Here is a 26,509-nt window from a genome sequence, read left to right as displayed (position 1 = left end):
AGCAGAGATGCTGAGTCTGGGGAGGCCATCTAATTATCTTTCAGCACTGAGTTAAAAAGGAGAGCAGAGGAGACTGGGGAGGTTCAAGCGTCACCATGGTGAGCAGAGGAAGCAGCTAACACAGTGCTAGCTAGCTACATCGTATTGCTAATGCTACACGGATAAAGTAGACCCCGGAAATAGTGACAGAATCAGTAAGGCAGCTTTAATTGCTGATATATCTTTATAATGTCACAGGTACGAATATACACAGCTGATTTTACGGGGATTTAAAATTTGCACCAGGTGAAAAAGGCAGCTTAAAGAGAGCATTGTTTGTTGCTAAATCTCCCTGTCATATGTCAAGCAGTTTAGCTCTGTAATTGCATTTAACCCAAGCCGTGATGTAGCTGCAGGAAGTGAGAGCCCAGAGCACCGATCTGGATAAAACAGCATCAGCATGCCAGACGCTTGTAGAAAATCACAAATCAAAGAGAAGCGGGACTGCAGGATCTCAGCACAGAGTGAAACAGAAAAAAGGTCAAATTCAGAGGAGCTGACGGGCTTCGCTGCCAGGCCATCGGGAAAACTCCCCAAATAAGCCCCAGTGTTAAGCCTGCTAATCCCCTGTATTATTGCAACATCTGTGAGGTCTAGAGAGGCTCTGCCAGTGATTAGCAAGACAGATGTAAACAATATCCTGGCTGAAAAGGAGAGGAGAGGAAAGAGAGGAGAGGAGAGTGCTTGGTTGATCTGAGTAACACAGTGCTGGGAGGATAAGAAAAGTAGAGATAGATAGAGAGAATGTGGAGAATATAAAGCAGGTGAGGTGGGAGCGAGTGTGTCAAGGGATTTAGGGGGAAAAAAGAAGAAGAGGAAGTGAAGGATTGATGAAAAAAGAAGAGGAAGCGATAGTGATTTTGGGATAAATTATAAACACAAGAAAAGGAAATGAGCTGTGAAAAAAAGGAGCTCTGTTAGCTTGAGGCCGTGTGGTCAGAATAAGTGGAGGACTGATGGGATACAGTAGATGGGGGAGGTGGAGACAGAAGGTGACAGCATGAGGGGAGAAGAAGCAGCAGATTGGGAGACGGCAGACCCGGGGCCAGGGGTGCCCCAACCGGCTGACGAGACACCAGGGAGACGTGCCTAATTTATGCAGAGTTAGGCTGAGGGGCTGAAGAGCGGAGGGTGTCTGGGACCCCCTCAATAGCCCTGAGAACGAAGGGGAGCAGCTATGGGTGCTGTAGCTGTGTGAGCGCAAGAGGTAGGGGGGATGGGGGAGTCTCTTTTTTTTGAGAAACAACAAGGGGGGTGGAGGCTGCTCTCCCTGCTCAATTCAGGCGAGGCTGTCCGTCTGACGTCCCATTAAGGTTCGGGACAGGGCATGGGGAACGAGGCGATAAAGGGGAGAGGGAAGGGAGCGGGAGGACAGGAGGAGGAGAAGTGAGGGAGAGGCCATGCTTAACTCCCTCTCTGCTAGAGATGCTCTTTCCCCCCACTCCAGCCTTCTTCTCCAGTCTGGCTACCTATTAGATCCACAGGGCCGTCCGTCTGCTTCTCTGCATACTAATTCCCCCATTACCACAGCCTTGAACGTGAGCAAAGAACAGAGTCGGACTAAATCAGAGACAAGTAGCCGGGCTGATGGGTTGGCTGTATGAGTGGCTGGGAGAGTACTTCAGCATCCAGGCAGGCAGATTCACTGGGACAGAATAGTGTGTTGTGGTGTTTGCCCAATATTGGCCTTTGGTGAGATTGGGCATCATTTTTTCTTTTTATCTTATTTATTTAGCAATTTTGTTATTTAATTGTAATACATTGAATTAATTTAGCTTATTGTTGGTATGATTCAGTAAATAAAATTAACAAAGATTATAATCTAAAGCGATAACCTTGCTTTATGAAACTGCTAATCCACCCCTGAAGACTATCATTAGTTTGTGTAAACATTTAGAGTCACACTACGGCCTAAAACAATGGTTCCAGACCCATAAGGCCCTGATCACACAGAAAGCGTTTTGCCTTTTTTTTTTTTTGATTGAATGTCACTGGTAAAAAAAACAAAAAACGCTTGCTGCACCTTTTTAGGTGTTTTTATCATTGCTGGGCAACCACCTGATCACCTCCTTAACCAAACCTTCCCGTGAAATCAATCTACCGTTAATTTTGGCTAGCTAAATCTACCTACTTATTTAACAATAATTAGTAGCTAGTTACTAAAATGAACAGGCAGAGAGTAAAGTTGTATAGCTCTGGGTATCCAGCAACCGCTACCACAAGTTTCTCCTCCACAGAAGGCCCCGCCTCTCAAATCATCTGATTGGACAACGGGAAAAAAGGGGAGATGACATGGGGCGCTTTTCTACTCTGAGATTTTTCAACTCAAGGACTTTAGTGGCTCTGGGAAAAACGCCAGGCGCCTAGAGCACAGAAACGCGAGGTGCGTAGCAACGCAAAAACAGCGAGCAAAAAGGTTAATTCTCATTAACAACAATTACAAAATGCTGCCTCCAGCTGCTAAAACGCTTTCTGTGTGATTGGGGCCTAAGCGGTCTCTATTAAAATCTGAAGGATCCCCAAATGAGTTAAGGAAAAATACAGAAAAAAAACGTTACCCGAAACTACCCTAAAACTTATTAAATGCCAGGTCCCTTTCATTAGCTAGGTGTGGCTATTTGTTTTGACAAATGAATATATAATTCATTATTGATGTGTTATTTGAATTTTTATACAGGAAAAACTGGTTTAAATAAAGAATTTGATAGTATTTCTCATCTTTGCTGAGCAAGACTTTTGTGCGAAAGGAATTAAAAGCCTGTCCCATATAGATGCCTGCCCCAAATATCCTCCGGTTGAGTTCACTGATTGACGCAGATAAAAAGTCAGGCTATTAATTGAAGTTATATAGTTTTTTTTTAAGCTTTTCCATTATTTTTCTTGTAAAATGCTGGGTCTGTAAATCCTTCAAATTGTACAATTTAAAGGACAAAAAACCCCAGAAAAACTAAAAATTACTTTTAAGGTGAATTGCTGACATTCTCATCAAAAGGCTCCATGGAGATACTGCCTCATTGTAAGACTCTATTTTCTATGTGGAAACACTGTCTGTTTGTGATTTATTGGCACGGAATTAAAAAAACGCTAGCACGAAGTATTAACTAGCCATAGATTCAAATTATCAGTATAAATCTCAACCCTCCAAATCTTGTATCAGACGTATGTCGAGTGTGAGGAGACATACTGTATGCTTTGTGTATGTGAATCCTGGCTGATGGCCAAGTGAATCAGTGTGTGTGTGTGTGTGTGTGTGTGTGTGTGTGTGTGTGTGTGTGTGTGTGTGTGTGTGTGTTGTTCGAGGGCCCAGCGAGAAGCAGAATGGACAGCCAGGCAGGGTGATGGTTGAGTCTGGTGATGCAGGCGGACAGTTTAATGACAGTCCTCACCCCTGAACATACAAGCCAATGAGCGCCTGGCACGCTCGCAGATGTACACACACCGTATGACACGTGCACATATATGTGTGATATATGGTGTGGCGTTTTTCTGAAAAAGACACAGGCTGGCGAAAATGAAAGAGAAAGAAATCTCTCTGTGTATGACCCTGGAAAGAATAACTGGAGGGGCTAGGAATGGCTAACAGGCGCTTCTTTTGACCGTCACTTTATTCTGTTTAAAACAAACAAGAGTTCTGAGCTCATCCCTCGGCACATTTACACTTTCCACCCCACATTTTTAACAAGATTTATACAGATGACATTGCATAAAATGGTGCAAACACTGGCATTAGCAATAACAAATGAAACTTCTGTATAGATTCTCAAAGCCTACATACTTGCTACCACTGATGCTCTAGTGAGGAACAGTGCAGAGCAGAGTGCTATTCACTGGCTCAACAGAAGCCAAGCTCTTTGTGCATTTTTTTGTAAGTCGTGCACAACCATGGCCTTGCATCTTATTCAGTGGGACTTGCTCAGGTCTGGACTTGAATTTGGTGCCCAAACAAAGACATAGAGCCACCTCATTAAAAAAACATGTCATTGGATCAGGCCTGGGCTGAATTGTGTGATTTTCCCTCCTACCATAAGTGGCCGTGACTGAGCGTTGGGCTGAATGAGAGGCCGGATAGAGGCCTACCAATGGAGCGCCACGCTACATCCCTATGGGAACCACCCCCTCACAGAGGGGGGCACATTTAAAGCTTTGTTGGTCTGTTAACACAGCTTTTTAAAACGCCTCTTTATGGACTCAGCTAAGCAAACTGCAGCCCCTGGTTTTCTTGCGCCAGACGGAGAAAGTAAAAAAAAAAAAAGTAGGAAAAAAGAAAGGAGACAGTGAAGGGCAACAGAACAGGAGGAGAAAAAGAAAGCTGAGGAGGTTGTTTTTTGTTTTTAAAGGAGATAAGAAAACGTGATGACAGCAAGCGCTAAAAAAGCTCAAGTGAGGAGTATCTTTTTTATTTGGTTTTATGTGACATGAAATTAACACAGATGGAATGTATTAGCAGTCACACCTAAAATCAGATTCTAATATTCCAAATTCACCCTCAACGCCTCGCCAAAACAGAGACAACATAATCCCATGCAGACGACTCTGTACACCTGCTCTCACTGCACCTAATCACCTGAGAACTGAACTTTGCAGCAGTTGGATGCAGCAGAACCAGGTCATTGACAAACTGCACCGTCTCACTGTGTCCTCTGATACAGTCAGCACACACATTTACCCAGAGGACTACAGACATCCTCCTGCTGAAACAATAGGTTTGTGTGGGCCTGTGTGTGTGTGTGTGACAAACACAGTCCTGCCTGGGAAACCTGGGCTGGAGACTTAGTCAGTCTCGCAGGGCGCTCGGGATGACAATGAAATGAATAACAATGAACTTGCTGAGAGTCAAGTTCAGAACATTAGAGATGAACCAGAGCTGAGGAGCACAGCTGAACACAAAGGAACAGTGTGTGTGTGTGTGTGTGTGTGTGTGTGTGTGTGTGTGTGTGTGTGTGTGTGTGCGCATAATTGTGTCAACGCGCTCAGGAAATATCTCAATATGAGCAGAGCACTGGGCTCCAGAGAAGAGCACCCACTAAGATGAAAATGCACACACACACACACACCTCCTCTTCTCGCTCCCCTCCCCTTCCCGTCTCGCCGTGCACATGCAGCAAGGACCCCGTCCTCGCAATTCTATTGCTGTCTGCTGCGCGCCTGATGAAAAAGCAGACCGACATAGGGGGTGCACACGCCTAAAGGCGAGAAAACGCACATTTGTAAATCACAGCCCCAATATAAACATAGGGTTTAATAGGGGTTTCTGAGGCGCGTTGGCAGGGGTCCACCTCGCAGTGTGCTCCACCAGCCGTGTTGCACGTTTTTCAGCCTGCTAGCCAGCTATGGGAGAAAATGTGACTGAACAGCCTCCACCACCACCCAGCAGAGATGATGGTCTACGGGGCTGAGAATGCATCTGAATACATTTACATAAAGATTGTGCTACGTTGACGGAGGCGACTGCTGAGAATGCAGCGTGCTCGTCATTGTCCCCAAAAATCAGAGTAATGATTGAAATGTGCTGAGGAGGGGAGGGGGAGGGGGGGGGGGGAATAAAACTGAAAACGGTCACTTTATTCTGAGCAGAAACAGGGGAGCTGCTGGGAGCTCAGTGTTCCCTGTCCCCCTTTATGTTAATGACATCAGCTGTGTATATGAACCACAGACTCATGCTGGGGAATAATACAGAGGCTAGAATAAAGCACTACGAGAGCAAAATAAACACAAATAATTTTCACAGCCCACGAGACACTGGCCAGTAGGAGATTTGATCAAGAGTAAGTCTGTGACAATTTAGATGAACAAGGACTTAACTGAGATGCTAAAATAAACACAATTGTGGACAAATGTGCAAACACTCATGAGACGCAAACACAGAGCTCTTTCTGCAAAAGGCAAATCTGATCTCTGCGAATAATAAATATCTTAATCACAATGCAATCCTGCTGGTTTCGTTAAAAATGACGGTATAACTGAGGTAGATAGTGTAAAACAACGCAAGGATATCTAGTGATAAAAAATGTAGCATAGGGAAAAGAGGAAGAGTTGAAGAATATTCCTGGGTGAATTTCTTTGCTTCCCTCTGGGGGAAAAAACCCTGCCAGGATATTTGGTAGTAGAGTGACTTCAAAATACTGCAGATATGAGACCTTATTTCGTAACACACAGCACAGATATTTCGGCTCCAGATTTTATTAGGAGATAAACGGACCAGATTTTTACTGTAACAAATTTAGAGGATAGGATTCCAGTAACCCTTTAATCAAATAGATGGGATGTAAAGGTGAGCATGGCCTTAGGTGCGGAGCAGCTTTTGGAGAAAGCACTTTAATTTTGAAAATAAAAACAGGCAGGCAACAGTGGAGCGCGGTGAAGCCCTGTGATAAACCTCTTGCAGATATAGTCAGCTAGCCAAACCATCCTGTCAGATCAGTGCCTGAGGAGAGGCAGAGGGGGAAAGAGAGGCGGCGAGAAGGGGAAGAGAGCAAAACACGGGTGAAAAGGGTCAGCAGGGAGGAAGGCTAAACCCCAGAAGCAAGCAAAAGATTGTGTGTGCAGTGCATTTATATTTCAGCATGTGTGTGTGCGTGTGTGTGTGTCAACCCCAGCTGGGCAGACATTTACTTGACATGCTGATAGGGATTTAAGCAGTGGGTGGGTGGTGTGTCTGACCAAGGTGAGTGAATGAGCAGAGAAGGGGAGCTGGTGGGGATCGGAGGATGCTAGGAGGTGGAGGGGGGGCGAGGGGGGGCTGGCAGACCAGAGGGGCTCACAAAACTGCTGTTACTAAGCTTGATTTCAGCGCGAGTTGAGACGATTAGAAGACGGAGGCAGAAATGAGGAGGAAAACGGGGGGTAAGGGAGGTGGGTTTTTATAGGAGAACCCTCCAGGCTATGGAAGGAGAAGGGGGACTAGTCTATTGAGGTGATGAGGGAAAGCGGGTCTTTCTTTCAGACAGTCTAATGAAGCATAAGTCCCCGATGAAGAATGGAGGCAGGCTACCGCAGGGTGGGTTAGCTTGTGCCTCTGCTCCTCTCCATCTCTCCCCTTTCTCCTCTCCTCCTCTGTCCTCTCGTTTCCACCACATCCCCTCTTTCTCCTCTCCTCTCTCCTCGTGTGCTGCAGTCCCTCCTCTTAAAGGGCTTGCACTGTTTATTTCAAAGAGGTGCCGCAAGCTCACGCACTCGCCTCTCAGATGATTTGATGAAATGGCAATGATACAGTGGCCGGCTGCATTTCACCAATAAAGAGGATTGCTATTGATGGGCGGCTTCATCAAGAAAATGTGACACATGGCAAGGCAACATATGGAATTAGCAAATGGCCCAGCCTACGATCCAGCACACTGTATCAGAGCCCAAATTTAATCTGAATTTTAAATTATTTCAAATCATTTCCATGTGGATCAAACCAAAGCATTCGAAACAGGTACAGGCAATGAATGACATAGATTCTGACTGTGGCGTGCACATACGATGAACCCTGAGCCGACATGTTAAATTACAGGAGGCAGCAGACTGAGACAGACAGGGGGGCTGTCAAAGTGTCTGACCGAGTTTGACTGTGTTTGGCTGGGGGTTGTTTGACCAGGGGGTTGACTGGGCTGCAGGACTGATTTCTGGCTCGATTTGGCTCAGGGCCGGCTGGAGACTGGCCAGAGGCTGACTGAAGGGGGTTGGGTTCCCCTGCTTCTCAGCTCAAGTTGTCCCTGAAGCGAGGCAATAAGAAGCAGCTTATAAAATAAGCAAACACAGAGGCAGCTTACAGACAGTCAGCCAGCCAGCCGGGGATGAACGGCAGATGAACCACACAAACACACACACACACACACACACACACACACACACACACACACACCACTCTACGCTACACCGATACCCCCCCCACACACACACACACACACACACACACCCCTGACCTTGACCCTTGAGGTCCCTCCTAACCTGTTTCTGAATGGAAGTCAGTGCAGCTGGAGCGTCTAGCCACCAACTAACCGCAACCCCCCTCCACCGCACAGACCCCTCATCCCCTAATCATTTCGCCTGTTCCCACGCTTGATGACTGGGATGCTGTCTCTGCATCTGAATGGTGCAATTTAATATTTATGCAGCCGCCATGGTCCTGTCTGCCTGTTTCTAAGGGCAACAACAATCCCGGGATTTTCTGCGGTTTGTATGAATTACCCGCTAAACATTAATCCGAATGTTTTATTTTCAATTCAGGACGCTTTTCTTTGATTCCACACAATAATATTCCTCACTGCTTTACGCCTCAAATTGCATCTGCAGTCTCTCATTCAGCCTGAGCACATACGTACGCAGTATAATGTATGTGTAAGCCAGTGTGTGTGTGTGTGTGTGTGTGTGTGTGTGTGCTCGTACACGTCATTGAGGGGGTTCAAACCCCTCCACCTTCACATTTTCATTACGGCCAAATCTCAGGCCTGTGCTACAGCAGCGTGGCCTTTTGCAGGCGAGCAGGCAGTTTAATCACACATACAGCACTACTCCATTTTCATTTCCTTTTCATACAGCCTCCATTCCACTACGGCTTCATAATTCTCCCCTCAGAGCTGTCTAGCCCGTCTGAGTGTTTGCAGCCTGTTGAAATGACATAATCAGTGACTTGGATAAATGCCTGACTGTTTTTCCCTGAGTCTATAATCAGACTTGGGGCTCAGTGTTGCAGCTCTGAGGAAACAGCAGCAGCAGCAGCAGCAGCAGCAGCAACACTTGAGTCAGGAATTACTTCCTAAGGAGGATAGTTTCACATAAGGAATTTGGTTGAGTATCAATGGAATGAATTTATTTTGGTCTGCCAAGTGAGTCTTGGCAAACAAAATAGCTGTTGTTACAGTTCAGAAGCACGAAAAAGGGCTGCCCTTAAAAGAAATATGCATCATTAAATTACAGACAGGCAATCTGTTTAACAAACTGATGTCTTAATTGTCAGGATTATTGAAAAGCTACAAATACAAAATGTCAGAACACTTAATTTGGCAGAAATAATGGTTGGAATATTTAGCTTTTATTGCTATCGTATAATATATATAACATATATTTATCTCTCCCTATATATAACATGAAAAATCTGAAAAATGCTGATTAAAAAAGAATCCTCTGATCACTTGGACTCTGTAATTTCTTCAAAATAAATGTCCCTGTTTCCACATAACACGCCATAAAAAGGAAAATCTTCACACGAGGGAGTCGACCACTTTACTTTTTGTGCTGCTCTAAAAAAGATATTAATCCGCCTATTCAAATTTCATTTATTTCATTTGAACGATGAAGTGCTTCGAGAAAGAACCGATAACTTATTTGTCTCAAAGAAACAAAGACATGTGGAACGAGCCAGGATGAATTGAGCGATGGCTGTAAATGCTTTCAGCAACTATTACTTCAGTGGGTGGAACACATTCAATCAATACCTAAGCAAATAAAAAGCAGTGGGCAGTCTGAATGAGAAAAGCTGCAGCAGACTGGACGACAATCACACACACAAATGAACAGTCCACATTCACGCAGCACCACAAAAATATTAGTAAATACACCCATAAATATTTGTTTATATATTTATATGACTGTCTCAGTCTAAGGGTTGAGGCCATATCCAAATTTTGATCTTTCAATTCAGTCTAACAAAATTATGTTTCAGTAAAGCAACAATCTTATTAAAATAATTTGTTTTTAACAAAATGTTACTAATCTTCCATTAATATTCATAATTTAGACAGATGCTCATAATTTATGTAATCAAGAAAATTATTTGATTATAAATCCTCGAACACAGGACTCATATGAAAGAGTCGTATATGTGTCTTTGCTGTTGAAGGTCTTTGGACTGAGAGCCTTTAAGAATGAGAGTGGATATTGTCACTCTGCTCCGGCATACACACACACACTCACTACTATATTCATGCACATGCAGTACATCCACCTAAACCGAGGTCCACTGTGCCATCCTGCCGCTTCTCTTTGTGTTGAATTATGCATAATTGCAGGAGCGTAGTAACACACATGGCTATAACTGTTATTAGCATAAAAGCTTTCTGCTGGAGATGGTGTTGGAGTGCGTGTCCTTTTTTTTCCCTGAGAGTAAGAGTGAATGGACACATTCGTACCCGTGCAATATGGATTAGCATGTGTGTGTGTGTATTCATACGGTGTGTGTGCATGAGCGCATATGGAGCAGTTATGGCAGCTGACTGGCATACGTGTTTGGGTGTTATGTTCATCTGGGGTGCTTCATAAAGCATATGGTCCCCGTGTTTGATTTTAATATGCAAATATGGAATAAAACGGCTCCACCTAGTTTATCAGACAAACTGCTCATTCTTCTTAGAAAGACTTAACACCTACGTCCCTTGGCTTGTCCGCCATGGTCCCTCCATCAAGAGAACCCCACCCTTTAATAGTGCCAAACCTGCATATGCATTCAAGATTATATGACAGGTTTAATTTGTTTTTCTGTCTCTTTTATTTTCTCTCTTTCGCTCTCTTGTTCTTTAACTCATTCTGAACTTGAGCTAGTGTACCACTGTAAACTTCCACATAATTTGAATTTGCTAAATAATAATTCATGAGTCAATTACATTAAAAAAATAAATGGATAAATGATGTTAATTCAATCGAGAATGTCTTGATTGTTGTTGAGAGCAGATCTGAGCGTGCCAGTCTGTCTTCTTGACTGCCATTTTCCCCCCACACAATGATACAGTAGCATGCAGCCCCTCCAGGCTAACTACAGCTAGCGTGGGCACTTTACACTAACCTGCTCTCCACCTCAGCCTCATCAGTGTCACTGTGGGCTGATTAGACAGAGAGGCTTGATTAAAACTGCCTGAGCCTGATAGAGAGTATGATAACAGGGGTGAACCAGCCTTTTGTGGATGGGTAAATGACAGCAGCTACCAGTTACCACGCAACTTAAAGAAATAATTTATTCCCAAATCCCTTGACAGCTTTCAAGGACAAAACATAGCCTGTAATTTGCTTGTAGCGTAAGCAACTATTTAGAAATATTAGCCTTTTGTCATGGGCTCTCCTCTGAGGGAGAGAGAACATGTATGTGTGTGTTGTCCTCCAGTGAAGTTCAAGGCTACACCACTACTATCGACAACAGATACCATACAGCAGGGTCTTCAGGGTGGATGATAGCCTATTTCCAGGACACAGACAATTCGCCAAATCGCTCTCTCCAATAATTAGCACTGACAGGTGAAAACGGCCACGAATGCCACGGGAGTTCACAATGAAACGGACAATTGCACAAACACACAACTGTAGACCATAGAGACACACACTCACAAACATAAACACACAAACACACATGTCAACGCACAACAGCAGCAACAGAGGATCCATCAGCACAGCTAACACCACATTAAGACCATAAAGCACCAATACATCTCCTGTTCCACGTACACAGCCCGTATCCTGCTGCTTCTGCACTGATACCCCTGATCCCCCTGCGCTTTGACAAGGCGTAATAAAGCCTGTATGAAGCGCCGCATTGTGTGGGGAGAACACAATGTTGCATGCTGAGTGCTGTGAGAAGGGCGTACACCGGTGGGTCCCACGGCGCAGCAGCGCACCAGGGCCTATAGCAGGGAGTGCTGAGCATGCTAATGAGGTCATTATGTTATGCCTCTCCCTCGCTCCTGCTCTCCTTTACAGTGTGGGCTTTGCCTGTCAGAGGAGGCAGGGTACCCTGGTAATGCAGCCAACCACAGATGTCACATATGGCACAATGAGAAGACACATGAGCGTCTCTGAGCGAGTCGCAGAGAGAAAGACAGGGTGACGCTCCATTTTTCAGCTAGCATCAAAAGCAAGAGCACGCCATCGATGATTTGCATAAGGTGAGCTTAAAGAAAAGTAAAGAGGAGGGCAACATTCATTTGCTAATTGTTCCTGCTGTGTATTCAATCAGCAACTGCGCAGGATTGTGTATCCTTTTTTTCTCCCCTCTTTTACGCTAGCGCTATTATTTACAACCGAGAGGGAGGGGTTAGGTATCAAGCACATGCAAATGCAATTACAAGATATTTGCATAGCCGTTAACAATTAGAGGGCAGATGGCAAACAGCGGGCATTAAAAAGCGACTGAGCGCCATCTTGGCTGAGGAGACAGCTGGCAGACAGGAATCGGCCATTTTGTAAGCATGGGTCGCTGCCAGGCTGAGGCGTAGAGAGGCGCCAGTCTCTCTCTGTGTGCCAGGAGATTGGCAGGCGAGGGGGAATTGTGCTTTAATACCCTCCCTGGTACAGGCAACAACGACGAACTCCTCCAACATTCAGTGACAGTATGATCACAGCCCAGGGCTCCTGTTGAGAGCTGACTGAGGAGATCAACTACAACAAAACGTGTCCATGTTCACTTTAAAAACACACACGCACCTCTGAGCAGAGATGGTATCTTATCATAACTGTTACAGCAGGTGGGTACACACACATTTTATTCCTGCTATTCTCCTTGCTCAGTTCAATGTGGCTATCAGAATCATATAATTGCTTTTATTTACCACAAAACAAGCAATTAAATGAGGGCATTGTACTCACCAAGAGGTATGAGTCACGTTGTAATCTCTGCAAGTTTCCATGCTTGGCAAACTGTCCACCTCTCCTGTAATGTCCTTCAACGTCCACAAATATGTACAGAACAGTATGTTTTGTGGCATGACCTCTCAGAAAGTTTTCAGCCGGATGTTTCTACCGCTGCATGGGGGGAAAAAAATCTTTTCTCCTCTGTGTTTTCTACTGAAGGCATTCACCTCTACACTGCAGCCAGATATTTTCATTCTTGAGGATTTTGCCAATTTACTTTAGTCACAACCAATTTTGCTAAAACATCTGAAGAGCGAGTCTCTTTGTGTGGAGAAGGACTTTTGTAAACGTGGAGGAGAAAAAAAGTCAGATGAAAAACCAACTAGTAACAGACAGAAGTGGGGGGTGGTGGGGGGCACTGAGCAGCTACAACTACTGTCCTTTTCATCTCTCATTCAATTAGCAGCCATTCACTTGGGCTGCCATGGGATCCCTGCTGCACAGCAGTAAGTGGACTTCAGGTGCTATTTCCACACACATAGAGAGAGAGGTATGAAAGCCCAGGCACGCCTTCCTCTCTTCCACCTTATAGATCAATACTGCACTGCCATATCCTCTGATGGGAGCTGCTGTAGTGAGGGTAAGAAAATCTAAGGCGAAAAGACAGGTTGTGTCTGATACGGTGGATGAGAGAAAAAGTTCAAATTGTCCTTTCATCCTGGCTCATGAGATCTTAAGAATATTGTGTGCTATGTGCTTGGAAGTGGGACTGAGCAGAAACGTCCTGTGTACCGTCTCCGATGGATCCATATCAAACAGTTAAGGTGGAATGAGTAATAAGAGGAAGGGAGCTGGAAGAAAAGCGACCTTCGACGTCCTGTCTTATTCTTCTTCCGTTTCTCTCCCTCCCTCGCTGTCTCCGTGTCTCTCTGACAAAGTTTTATCAAGTGGTGTTGGACGCAGCAAAAACCCCTCCGGCGGAACCACACACAAAGACTCTCTCTCTCGGTCTCTTCCCTCTCCCTTTTTCTCTCTATTTTACACACACATGTGCACCTACTGACACACACACTGCGTGTGGGGCGGTTGCAGGGTTAGGGCCCTGGCCCTGGCTGATGCTGGGACTGTTGGAGAAAGATAGAAAGAGAGATGGAGAGAGGAGCTGGGAGCAGTGGTGGTGGTTGGTCCCTGGGCTCCGAGGCCTGCAGGCGGTGCTGGGCAACCTCTGCTAGCCTCTCTCCTCTGTATTGATTTCTGCTGCTCCGCGCTGCTCCGCTCTGCCGCGGAGGCTCCTAGCCGGCGGGGATGAGAGCTCGGCTCACCCGCCTCACCTGCCTCTCTCCTGGCTTGGCTGGCCTAGCCTGCCCACTCTGCCGCAGCTTTGGCTGGCCCCTGCCGGCTCCCCGGGACCCCTATATGCAGCGCCGGGGCCACAGGAGGAAGGCAGCCAGAGAGCCCATGGCGATCCACAGCTGTGTTCACCTGCTCTGGGTTCACCCGCTTCGAACCACCTCCTCGAACGGCTTCTATCCTTCTCTCCTTCCATCCTTCCACCCACTCTGCTTCTCTTTTTCCTCCTCCACTGCCTCCTCCTCCTCCTCTTCCTGCTGTACACAAACAACCAGAGACAGAGATGGAGAAAAAAACAAGTTAATCTTAACTTTCAGCATTTTACCCACTCTGAATGTCAATCCTGGTCTTTGATCAGCGAGAAGTCGGGGGTGAGGATTCTGGCATCCTCTCTCAGCCGGTAATGTGAACCTGCTAACCTTAGAGAGCAGAAACTGCAGGGATTGGAGGCCTGAGAGTTAAGTGTGTCAGGCAAAGAGATACTGTCTGCCAAAGGTACTCTCAGCTATTAGATTGTGATATGCTGCAGATAGCAAAATATAGCGAGAGTGGGCCCATTATAAAAATCACCACTGCGTCAACAGAATACATTAGAAATATTTACAGGAAAAGTTTCTCTTCAACAACCACCTTCTTTTGCTCTTCCTAAACCGCACAAGCCCACTGAGTTGTATATTTATTTGCCCTTAATGGTTATAAATAACAGAGGCAACATTTAAAACTGACAGGATTTTTCAAACTACCCTTCCCTCAGCCTTCTCTCTTTGCGCCATAGTGAGTGTGAAGGAATGGAAATGTTTTGGCCGGACCAGTGGTGCTCTATAGAAACTTTGTCAAAGAAAACATCTCAGCTTTTGTATCATCCAGAATTATTCAAATGGGTTCAGCAGCCCTCTTCTTATGATAATAGCAGTTGGGGGGACATTTCTTTGAGGATTCATGGTCCCATTGTGTCCCTCAACAGAGAAAGAGCCGTGGCCAAATTCAACCCCCACCACCCCACATTGCACCGCGCCGCACCAACCGCACGATCTCTAAAATATCCTCGCCACAGCCACCACAGAGCTGTGACAGCCCTTCTGTCCACCTCTCTCCACCCCTCTGCAGGCCTGAAAAAGAGACTAAAACCCACGGGCCGACTGCCAGGGGAATAGAGAAGTAAAGTGCGGAGGTTTAGAGCCGGTGGGCCGGCAAGGCTTTGGGAGTTCGAGCTGTCTGTTAAGGAAAGAGCGAAGGGGGTGCGAGAGTGGTGTGGGGGGTTACACTGTTGGGACAAGAGAACCAAGTTTGGGAGAGGGGGGCGAGTTGAGTTAGGGGGACATGGATGGGGACCGGGGGTGCGGTGCATGTCTCAGACACAATAATACTATTCATTGGGCTCAGACATGGGTGTTAACTCCCCTCTGACAGAGCACAATGGGACTCGGCGGCATTCAGGCAGCCTTGGTGATATTGTTAGTTCAGGGCTGCATTCTCCCTGCCGCAGGATAGAGCGCCTGCATTGTACCCGTCCGGCAGGATGGATGGAGGGAGGTTTGAGAGGTGAAAGGCAAAGAAAGAGAGAACAGTACGTTTGTCTATCTGTCAGTGCTGAAGGAGCGAGGGGCAGAGGGAACAGAGGGCGGAGAGGGTGGGGAGGGGCGGCGGAGGTGGTGGCGTTGGGGGTGTTTTGCCCCATGGCATTGGACTTGTTTGTTTCAGGGGAAAAATAAAAGGAGAAACTGAGACTAAGAGAGACTGAGCAATAAATATTACTCAAGCAGCCGAGTGCAGGGCTAAAGAGGCATTAAAGGGGGTGGGGACACAGACGGAGCGAAGAAGGCATGGTGGCATTTTTATGTGGAAAAAACGTAGCAGGATTGTGTGCTGCTACAGAGTTTAGATGCATTTTGTTCATACGCCTCAAAAGAGGGAGAGCGGAGAGGAGTGGAGAAAAGGGAATGACAGAAAATGAGAACTGTGGCGGTTGCTGCTGTTTGTGACTCGGATGAGGTGACATCCAACGACCACGAGACCTACTTTTCTGGAGGAGAGGAGAGGAGATACAGTATATAATTGTACGGGAGAAAAAACAGAATTGAACCATCACAGTAGGCACTGGGGAATGCAGGCTGTGACTTAGAAAAAGACATACGTCAGGTTTCCATCCAAATATAATGCAAATTGTAAATTAATTTCCAGAAAATTAGCAAACAAAAATGTGAATTGATGTGTGTTTCCATCCAGTGCTGTTATATAATAATTGTTAGGTTACTGTGATAAACAGCTGGTGGCACTAATTTCCACTTAATGAGTAAATTTGCTGCTCATAATGTCTCACTATTATAGTAAATCAAAATATTTTTGAGTTTGGGCTTATTACTTGTACAAAACAAAACATATGATGGCATTACCCTGAGCTCCAGGAAATTGTGATTAGCATTTACAACCATTTTCTGATGTTATGTAGACAAATCAATCCATGATCAATTGAGAAAATAAACAGCAATAAAAATGATCATTAGTTGCAGCCCTAAAATCATCCAAAGAACAAAAGCATGTTCAGATTTGTTATACAAGTGCGTCTTCCTTATTGACACGTCATATATAAAAGGCAGCACTACTGCCTCATTTCCACTGCATGCTGCAGCTAAACTCAACTTGACTCAACTCTCTTGGCACCAGCTGCTTTTCTCGATTGTGTTTTCCACTGTGGACAGTACCCTCGTAGTGAAGACAGGATTCCCGGTTGATTGCCATAGCGACACCATGCGAAACTGCCGTGACATCATCTTTAACGCACCACTCACTGGATCCTTTTACCAGGAACAAACTTTGTCAATTGTGCGGCAGACTGTACATAGTGTATGGTTTGAGGGCTGGAATTTTTTGCAATCTTAAGTGAGCGAATAAAAAAATGTGGTCGCTATTGACTGTAACTTGACTATTTCAAAATGGCAGGTTTGTGCAGGATGTCAAGTGCCATGCTGGTTACAGTTCACTCTGATCAATTAGTGGTCTGCAGTGTTTTAACTCTACCTTTTAGTATCGGCTCATCTCACTTGGAACCTCCCACCAAGGTGGTACCAAAAAAATGTACCAGGTACTTAGTGTTGTTTTTGGCGGCCTGTTTTAATTTTAGTTTTAGTCTAGTCTTTGTGTCAAACTGTCATTTTAGTTTTTATTAGTTTTAGTCACGTTCATACTCTTTTTTGTCTAGTCAAGTTTCAGTCAACTAAAAGTCTGAGCATTTTAGTCTTATTTTAGACGAGAGGCATTCCGTGAGTGCTGATATAGAGTATAACATCACTGGGACTTGTAACAGTAAAATCCCTCTGCTCACAGGTGTTATACATATAAATACAGCCGTTAATTAACCAACTGTCACACTCGCTACATTGACACAAACTGACACTAGCGTTACACCAAGAAGATGGATATTTTCCCCAAAATTACATTGGAATTAAATTATGAGAGGTCGTCAGGAGAGGACGAGGAAAAGGAAAGCCAGGACTCTTCTGTGCAGACCTCCAGGTGTGTTTGTGTAACATCAGCCGAGCTCGACAAACTGGAGAGGAGCAAAAATTAAACGATAACGTTTCATCAGCCAAACTGGACAAACTTACACAGTTGCAGATCAATGTAAATACAAAGTAGCTTGTGAGTTCCTGTTGTGTGTGCCGCGTTGCCTGGCAGCAGACTGGGGGAACTGTTTTTTTTTCGCGGAGCTACATAACATACTTAAATAATTTATTTCATCACCTTTTGTTAACATTTCCTTACTCAGCATTGCTGTTTAAGCTGTTGTTGAACTGTTGTATAAAAGCAATATCACATGAGAGTGAGTGATGTTGTACTGTATATCGTCACGGCTGTAATCCGTCTGCGCAGTGCGACGGACAGCCTAGGAAACAGCAATACTGCAAAATAATAATAACGCGACTAAACATTATAACGTTATTTCGTCTCGTCTCATTTTGGTCAAAGAAAATGAAGAGACATTTTAGCAGAGGTTTTATTTTGTAAACCACATTTAGTCTTGTTTTTATTCGTCAACAATATTGCATTATATATTTAATTATAGTTATCGTCATATGACCACCATTTACGTTGCGTCTCGTCTCGTTTTCGTCATGTGATAAAGGTCCGTTGACGACGATATTTAGTCATACTTTTTGTTGACGAAAGCAACACTACAGGTACTGACCCCCCCTCATACAAGTGCGACATTATTGTCTTTAACAGGCTATGGTGCACACATTTTAAAGCTATGCAAATGAAGTGAGAACATGTAAAAATAGACATAGCCAAGTCATCCAACCATGTCAGCATAGCTTGTTGGAATGAGGGCTAAATAACGCTCCAAATTTTGGCTAAATTTTTGCAAGGGAATAACTGGCACAGTGATTTTAAAAGGTCTCCCTTCAACTCTCACCTCAAGGTATCCGAATTAAAATCTCTCCTGTACTTGAGAAGGCATGTTCCCAGTAAATGGTTTCTTCCTTACAATGTATGTACTAAATTAAAGCTGTATACTTAGCTGCTTCAGGAAAAGGACAACCAGCCTATCTGAAGAAAAATTAATTGCCTAACATAACACATTAAAATAGGATTGGTGTGGAACTCAAAACGTTAATTTTATCAGTGCTGGTATATGCACATTAGATAATTAGCAATATCAAATGTAAAATACGAAACGTAAGTATATCAGTATGTGATTCTTTAACTTTCCGTACAGACATATTTCAACAGCATTATGAAGTCCTGAAATCCAGTTATAGCTTTTGGTCTGGCCATCCCTTTAAAAATCTAGGGGTGCCACTGCAGGTACTATCCACAACTTTGGCTGATGCAAAATAAAACAAGAGTGAGTCAAGTTTAGTGAAGCTATGCTGTACCATGCAGTGGAAATGCAGTATATGTTGCCATATGGGCTCATAGACATCTCATCAAATTCCTTTAGAAGCTGTAGTCACTGAACGTCTACCTCCCACTGAGCACTTATAAAATAGCAGGTCTATAGTAGCAGTAAGGTATAGATGAAAAGGACAGAGATTTAAAAGACCGCAGTATGCATGGCTTCACACACACGTATCTAATCACTTACTCACTAGACACATGACACACAACCCACATTTGTGCACACACACACACACACACACACACACACACACACACACACACACTCAGAGTATCACTGCTCCTTCTGCACAGAACAACCTGCTTTCATGAACAGTACTTTGTTTGTTTCCCCTCTGGTAAACTCTGACCAACCGTTCCCATAGCAACCTTACCTACTCGTTCCCTGTGTGAATGTGTGTGTGCAAAAGAGAAAAAGAGGGAGAGAGGTATGTGGGGTTGTGTGCAGGTTTAGAGCAGGACTTCCTGATCTTAATACAACAGATGCACCTGTGTGTGTGTGTGTTTACGTGTGTGTGTGTGGGTGATGTGTTGGTGGAAAAAAATATGAATCAAGGGATCCTATTTATGTACACCTCAGTCTCTGATGAACTTTGGATAAATCTGGCTAAAAGCAACAAGCTAACCTTTCACCCAAAGCATTCACACATGTTGGCCTATTTCTATTTATTTGCATTCACTCTCAGCAGTCTGGAGTCAAACTGGCCCCCTCAGAGAAGGAAAGAGCCAGCGGTGTGATGCTGGGGTTTTCAGGCAGGCAGGGGCATGGCTCTCGTCAGGGGGCTAATGCCCTTCAGGGGTGGCTGAGGTAGGTAGGGTACTGCCCTTTGTCCCTGGTGGGGGGATTACACTGGTCAACCAGCACAGACAATGTACCCCCCTCCTGGGATGGGAGGACCAACCTGCTCTCTACCAATGATAGGGGCAGTCAACTGATCACTAACTTAATTAAGGACAGAGGAAAGTAAGAGAGGAGGAGGAAGGGTGATGCAGGAGACAGAGCGAGAGGTTGAGAAGAAGTAGAGGCAGGGGTGATGAAAGGGGGGGAGGATAAAGAAAGAAAGTGAGAGGGGAAGAAAGCGATGCAAGGAGCACAGGGACACGCTAAAATAAGAAGAGGCACGGAGTTAAAAAGAGAGCAATGGGAAGCGGCGGAGGGGTGAACAGAAGGCTTCTCTAGCACAGGATTAGGGGAGGGAAGATGAAAGGATCAGGTCTAACAGAGGACGGGAAAAAGGCCAGGAGAGATGGCCAGAGGAGGGAGAGCGACGACTTAAACTCAAAGCAAGGAAATCAAGTAGAAGAGCGAGAAAGAAGAGAGGGAGAAAGCTCAGGTGTCTGTGACCTCGAGGCACTAGTGGAGGAGGCCTTTTTTATAACAAGTGCACAATGTGAAAACTCCCTCTCTGTTCCCTATTTATGCCACTGCACACACACCTATTCAAATCCAATGACAAATGCAGCAGATAATTCTATTACAGAGGACTTTAATAGAGGATATTTAGGGGACAGTTAGCGGGCCCAGGTAGCATAGCTCAGGCCCACTGCAGACAGATATGGCTCTGCAATACTTAACAACAGGGATTTGGCAGCACTGTTGATTGAACATGCCAAATCCCATTTGTCGGAGGACTGTGCGCGTTTGTATCGACACTCTGTAACCTTGTGGCTCCGTAAAAGGAGACCTCAGTGTGTGTGTGTGTGTGTGTGCCTGGCGGGCAGGCACACAGGCAGGTGGGTGGCACGGTTCAGCTGGATAGGTACATTGGTCTAAACTCCCCTCCATCTATGCTCCTCTCCATCCCTTCATCCTCCCATCTTTACTCCGCTGTCTGCTTCGATTCCCTCTCTTCACAAAAAAGGGTGACAAGAAGGAGATAGAGAGGCTTTCTCAACACTCCTTTTCTTGCTTTCCCTCCCTCCCTCCCGTCCTCCCCCTTCCCTCCCTCCGTTCCTTCCATCCCCTATGGTAGAGCTGCCAGACAGGAGTGCTCAGCAGCTCTCCGAACGTTATTGATCCTGAGAGCAAGCCGACCAGGGAGTTGGTGTCTCTCCCTCTCCCTCTCTCTCTATCTCTCCTCCCTCCATCACACCCTCATCCCCCACCACAGCCCGCAACTTTTTCCTCCCCCCTCCACTCCCTCCCTCTCCGCCTCTACTTCATTTATCAAGGTTAAAGAACTCTTATAAAAAAAGGAAGAAGGGGTCGCCTGGATGTTATCTGACTTCATGAAAGAAATCCCCTCAGGCCACTCCACTAGAGGAGGATGCTCTTTGCCAGACCCAACTCTACACACACTCGCACACACACACAAAACACGCAGTGGCACCAAGCAGCGGCCTACTCATAGCCAGTTAGAAATAGAAAGTAGCGTGTCCAGTTTGGTACACAGCAACAGGACAATCAGAAATAGAAATGAAGAGGATGGAATGAATGGACAACGCAGGAGGAAATGAGAAAAATTAGTCACTGTGTAATACCCAACGAGGTCAAACATGAGCGTTACAGCGCTGCATTCTTACAAGACATAAAGAGTTTAATATGAACATCTTTTGGGCTGCCAGGTGCACTGCATGCTCTTATCCAGTAAGTAAGTGGGTGAATGGTTCATTCAGCTACAGCTGCAGTACTATGCCATCCTGGAGGAGGATGAACATCATTTTTCACAACCTGGCAACACAAATGTTATTTTTAGAGCTGAAACAATTAGTCGATCAACTGATTTGCAAAAATTTAGATAATCAATTAGCCTAATGATTTATCTTTAAGTATAAATGCCAATAAGTTTCTTAAATGGGAATATTGTTTTTATTTTATTAGTATAATAAACTGACGACTCCCCACTTTAAATTACCACTGCTAGTACCTCTATCAAGCTTTTCAATTTGGCACACCAGGTCTGAAGTTAACAATGATAACAACAGTGGTGTGTCTCGACTTTTATGACTGCGTTAGCCCAAGCGGGGCACTGACTTATTCAAGGTTGGCATGAAGTATGTGCGTGCACACACACACATATACAAACAGGGTGGAATAACATTAACTCACCATTTCAGTCTCTACTACCAAAATCTACTTTAATTACTGACAATACTGGATCATACAGTTTCTCACATTCCTGTGTTTAAAATTGTAATTTAAGACAAGTAGACCTACCAATCACAACGCAACAGAGTGACACCACACAAATACAAAGCTTCCATACTATTTTCTTTGAGTGCTTGAAAAGAATTAATATCTCCAACAGACAGCAACAAAGAAACAATACATATTCAAAAATACAGTGCCAGTATAAAGCACAGATATAGAAACATAGATGCCTCATTGGCCGCTGGATCTAACATCAACGGTGCCACCATACTAAAGACAGCAAGGCTTGCCTGTGAGCAAATGCAACAGGGGAACTGCATATTTTCTGGATAAAAAGGACTGTAACATTTATAATTTATCAAATAAATAAACCTAAGGTCCCATCTCTGACAAGGCAGATAGGCAATCATAGTTTATGATAATTGGGTGGGACCTAGAGTGGCCAATCACATTTCAGGGGTGGCCCACCCAAGCCCACACCTTGGACACAGTCCTGAAAAAGGGTATAGTCACACATGAGCAAAGTTAACCCCAACAAATACTCGCCTCCTATTCACTTCCATTCAATGTGAGCAGAGGGGTGACTAAAACAGTCACTTTTGGTGGCAAAAGAACTTTGCGTCTTTGCATCACATGGAGTTAAACTTTGGTGAACTTTGCCTGGCGAAGTTGCAGCCTCAACCAATAGCAAAGAAGTCACAGTAACTAATGTGTAGCGGTGGGTGTACTCCACTTTGGTTCGCCCGTGCACCACTTATAGCAACGGGTGCTAGGAAAGCTGTTTAAATGGAGTGTAATCTGGGTCTGACCTTTTGCTACATGTCATCCCTCTCTCTCCAACCTTTCCTGTCTATCTAAGCTATCCTATCACTAAATGCAAAAATTAATCTAAAAAAAGGGATGTAATCTGTCAGCCAGCAGCAGCAACCACGTGTTTGTCAGCTGACAAAACAAAGTCAGCCTATGGGGCAAAAGTCGTGGTTGTTTCCTACTTAACAAAAAATTGCCTGCATGGACAGTAATGTTCACAGTATCATTTTATTTAGGCCGGCATAACATCCATTAGTTCTCGGTCTTATTTAAATGTTCCTTGACTTGTTTGTGTTTGTATGAGCCATGTGGTCATGGTGATGTCTACGCCGCCGACAAATAAAGCTAACACTCAGAATGACCTACTAGCACAAACTGTGGATTGGCAGTGCAGTTAAGAGGCGGAAAAAATCCAGAGGACACGCCCATACCTTTTAACCACATTTACAGAACTAGTAGTCCATTCTGATAGATCTATCACTACTGATAGGTCATTCTGAGCAGGTAGCTCTATTTGTCAGAACACTGGTTCTGATCACTGGCCGAATCCAAATGTCCACCCTCTGGACTTGCGGACTGAGCCCTCGCGGACTTCAGCCACAGGTACTGTGACAAGTTCACCGTCATCACATAAAGTTTGCAAGGGCAGAGACTGCAAGCCGCTGATGGACAGCCCTTGAGACTGTTTTACACGTTGTCATTGAAACTTTTGAGCAACAATTATAATCATTGTAATTGCTGTCATATTCTGTCGGCTCATCTCTCCCTGCAGAGAACAGATATAAATCCCATGTATGGGGTAAACAACATAAACTTCTGTATAACATATATACTGCACTTTTAAATATAGAGAGGTTTGTAAATAAGGACTGGGCTATGACTAAATAGATTGGGTTGGCCTATTAGTTACATCAGAAGATCTTTTGTTGTTTTCCTGCCATTTTTCTAGCCTATATATTTGGCATTACAGTGTACAACCTACAGGGTAGGCTGCAATAATACAATGAATTTTAATTACCCTCTATAGTCTATATTTCTACATATTTCTGTATTGTGATGTTGTAGAATATTATTTCTGGCCTACACGATTCAAGTGTTGTTTAATAGGCTAAATTAAGTGTTTTACAAATACGTATGTTTTGTTTTTTTGTTGGCTATTGAAAAAAAAAGCTACCACTTCACGTCTGCATTGCAATGAATTGTGGGCATTTAAATCACTTAAGTCTGCTGAAGTCTGCACCCCAAGCAAACTCTCTGGAAGTCTGCCGAAAGTCCACTTTCAGCCCCTTGTGCAGTGGATGAATTGTAGATTTGGGCAGCCCTAAGCACTCCCGGACTTCCCAGGAACGCGGCCGCTTAGTGTTCGAGTCTGCAAGTTCGGTCAAGTGCGGATATTGGGATTCAGCCTACTAAACGTCGAGCAAACTCCGCCTGCTCGGTGCACCGCAGGTGTGCGCCAGCGTTGTAATGGTGTGGACCAAGTGATTGCATGAAAATAGCCATGAAAAAGTACAACCTACCCCTATATGAGAGATGGTACCTTGCTGGAAGGCAAGTCGGGAGACAGGTATGCACCCTAAGAAAATGAAAAAATGTACCAATACGGCAAATTTTTGCTGTACTTATTAGCAAGCTAGCTTCCGGTGTCCATCACATCAGGTACTGCCATTCAGCACTGCGCATGTGGTGGTCACTCGCTTGCATTCGTTTATGTATGACCGCTCCCTACAGTGACAGGTTTACTGTACCAGTTTAAGTTCTTACAAAGTTTTGAAACAATTGGTTCTCTATTTCAGACAAAAATAGCCAAAAGCAGGCTCTCATTTCTAACTGGCGACCGTCAATTTTACGGTTTAAAATAACCGAACTGTCAACTGACGGACTTTATCCGCGCTAGCTAGCTAGCTAGCTAACTAAGCTAACGCTAGCGGTACAAATTGGTTGAAACGCATTTCCGGCTGACTTTAAAATGTTTCTAGCCGAGTCGTTTTGAAACAAGAACCCTGTAACACACTATTTAAATAATTACTTACACTGTTGCTCCACTCCACCCTCCATATAACCAAGTATTACAGCTCCACTCAGGCCGTTAAGACAGGTGGAGAAATCCAAAGCTTAAAGGGCCGGCTGTGCCTAGTTACGGTTGCTAGGCTATGATTGGATGATCTCTATTCGAGGGCGGGGCTTTATGCGCATGTGATTTCCTGTTTTGTGACATTTTATACAGCAAAGATTGAGATTGAGAAAATGATAATAATCATTAGTGGCAGCCCTGGTTATGTTTATTCATGCATATAACTGATTTATTAAGCATTAGTTTATTATTTATAATATACATAAAGTCATCTCAGGTAAGCTTATTAGAAAGTGGAACCAAAATAATTCACAAAACTACACAAAGAAGTACATCTGGAAAGTTAGTTTGCGCAAAGCCACCAGGCCTGTACATTTTAAGCTCTATTATCCATCTGTGGAGGGAATACAGTTTCTGCATTTCCAGTCTTTAAGAGACTGTAGCAGCTATTGTCCCTGTTTGTAAAAGGACTGGAAATGGCTCTACGTGTGGAGTACATCCTGTCTTCCATTGTTACTGCTTTCACTCTCCCCTATAAAGGCCTGCCTGCACTCCAGGCTACAACAGCCAGGCAAATACACACAGCAGCACATTACAGAGCCATACCTTCCCCTCCCTTTGTGCTCAGTAATTGCCACAATGCATCTTCTCGTCCAGCTAATTAAGTGAGTCTTTCCCATTGTCTCCCAATACTATCACCTCTTCACACAGCCAGAGAGAGAGAGGGAGAGGGAGAAGAGGGAGAACTATTAAAGCAAGAGATGGGAAGAGCAAAGGGGTGGAAGAAATACAAAGGCAGGAGTCCAAATAGAGAGAGGATGAATGACAAAGGCATGTGTCTGTGTCCTAGTAAATGTTTACCTGTTGAAAAAGGTGCCTGTTGTCTGTGTTTGCCGGTGAGCTGTAAACAGCGCATTACTGCTGTCAGATGAAAATCTTCATTTCAATAAAGTCATTTCAGAATTCAGGGGAAAGACTCTCAGCTTTTAGATTGACAGCAATGCATTTTAAAATTGATAACACGAGGCCAGAGCGTTTTACCCACTGTTAGACGCTGTAAAATAACCAAAACTGGAGTGTCGCGGGTTATTTGGCTGACGACCATGACAGAGAGTTATAAGGTGAATGTGTTTTATTGTTACTTCACTGGAGTGTTTGACCTTCACTTTACAGAATGATGTATGAACAGAGTTTGACACAGGAAGGCTGTTTTCACAGTCATCTACAAGGGGAAAGTTCCTGTGCGCTCACCTTAAATCTGAGTGTTACACCTGCATGTACATTAAAACAACTGGTTTGGAAGTAACATGGTGCAATATTAAACATACAGATGCATGGTGTGGAAACTGACTTGAGAACGGACACATTTTGTGTCCAGTTGTTAAAAAATAATGGCCAATATTTTCATTTTAATATTTTATTTTATTTTATTTTATTTTCAATGAGAATAAGAAGAAGAAGAAGAAGTAGGCATAATTATAAGAATTTTAATGAGGTTATTGAACTTTTTTGTTAAAAAAAAAACACAAATTATTATTCAAAGAATTTAAGAATATTATGTTAATACAAAAATTGATACAGCATAGTACTTCGACATTTTGCGTGGCAATATTATATCGATACACAGATGCTAAGAATTAATTTTTTAAATTATATTAATCATAAATATTGCACATTTAAATGTATATTTTGGTAGCCTATTAGAATAA

At 44.2% G+C, this 26,509-nt stretch overlaps 1 long non-coding RNA gene across 2 annotated transcripts in view; it reads right to left on the bottom strand.

Annotated features, from left to right (window-relative positions):
- LOC126397243 (uncharacterized) overlaps nt 1-26,509 on the bottom strand; it is a 49,721-nt gene that overhangs the window by 1,356 nt on the left and 21,856 nt on the right. For both annotated transcript variants that reach the window (XR_007570629.1, XR_007570628.1), the window contains exon 3: nt 12,592-14,183. This is a non-coding gene — a long non-coding RNA (uncharacterized LOC126397243). The remainder of the gene's footprint in view (nt 1-12,591; nt 14,184-26,509) is intronic.

Source organism: Epinephelus moara, chromosome 10, assembly GCF_006386435.1.
Source record: "Epinephelus moara isolate mb chromosome 10, YSFRI_EMoa_1.0, whole genome shotgun sequence".
Lineage (NCBI taxonomy): Eukaryota > Metazoa > Chordata > Actinopteri > Perciformes > Serranidae > Epinephelus > Epinephelus moara.
Note: the sequence above shows the minus strand (reverse complement) of the source record. Positions and strands in the feature narration are given on the sequence as shown.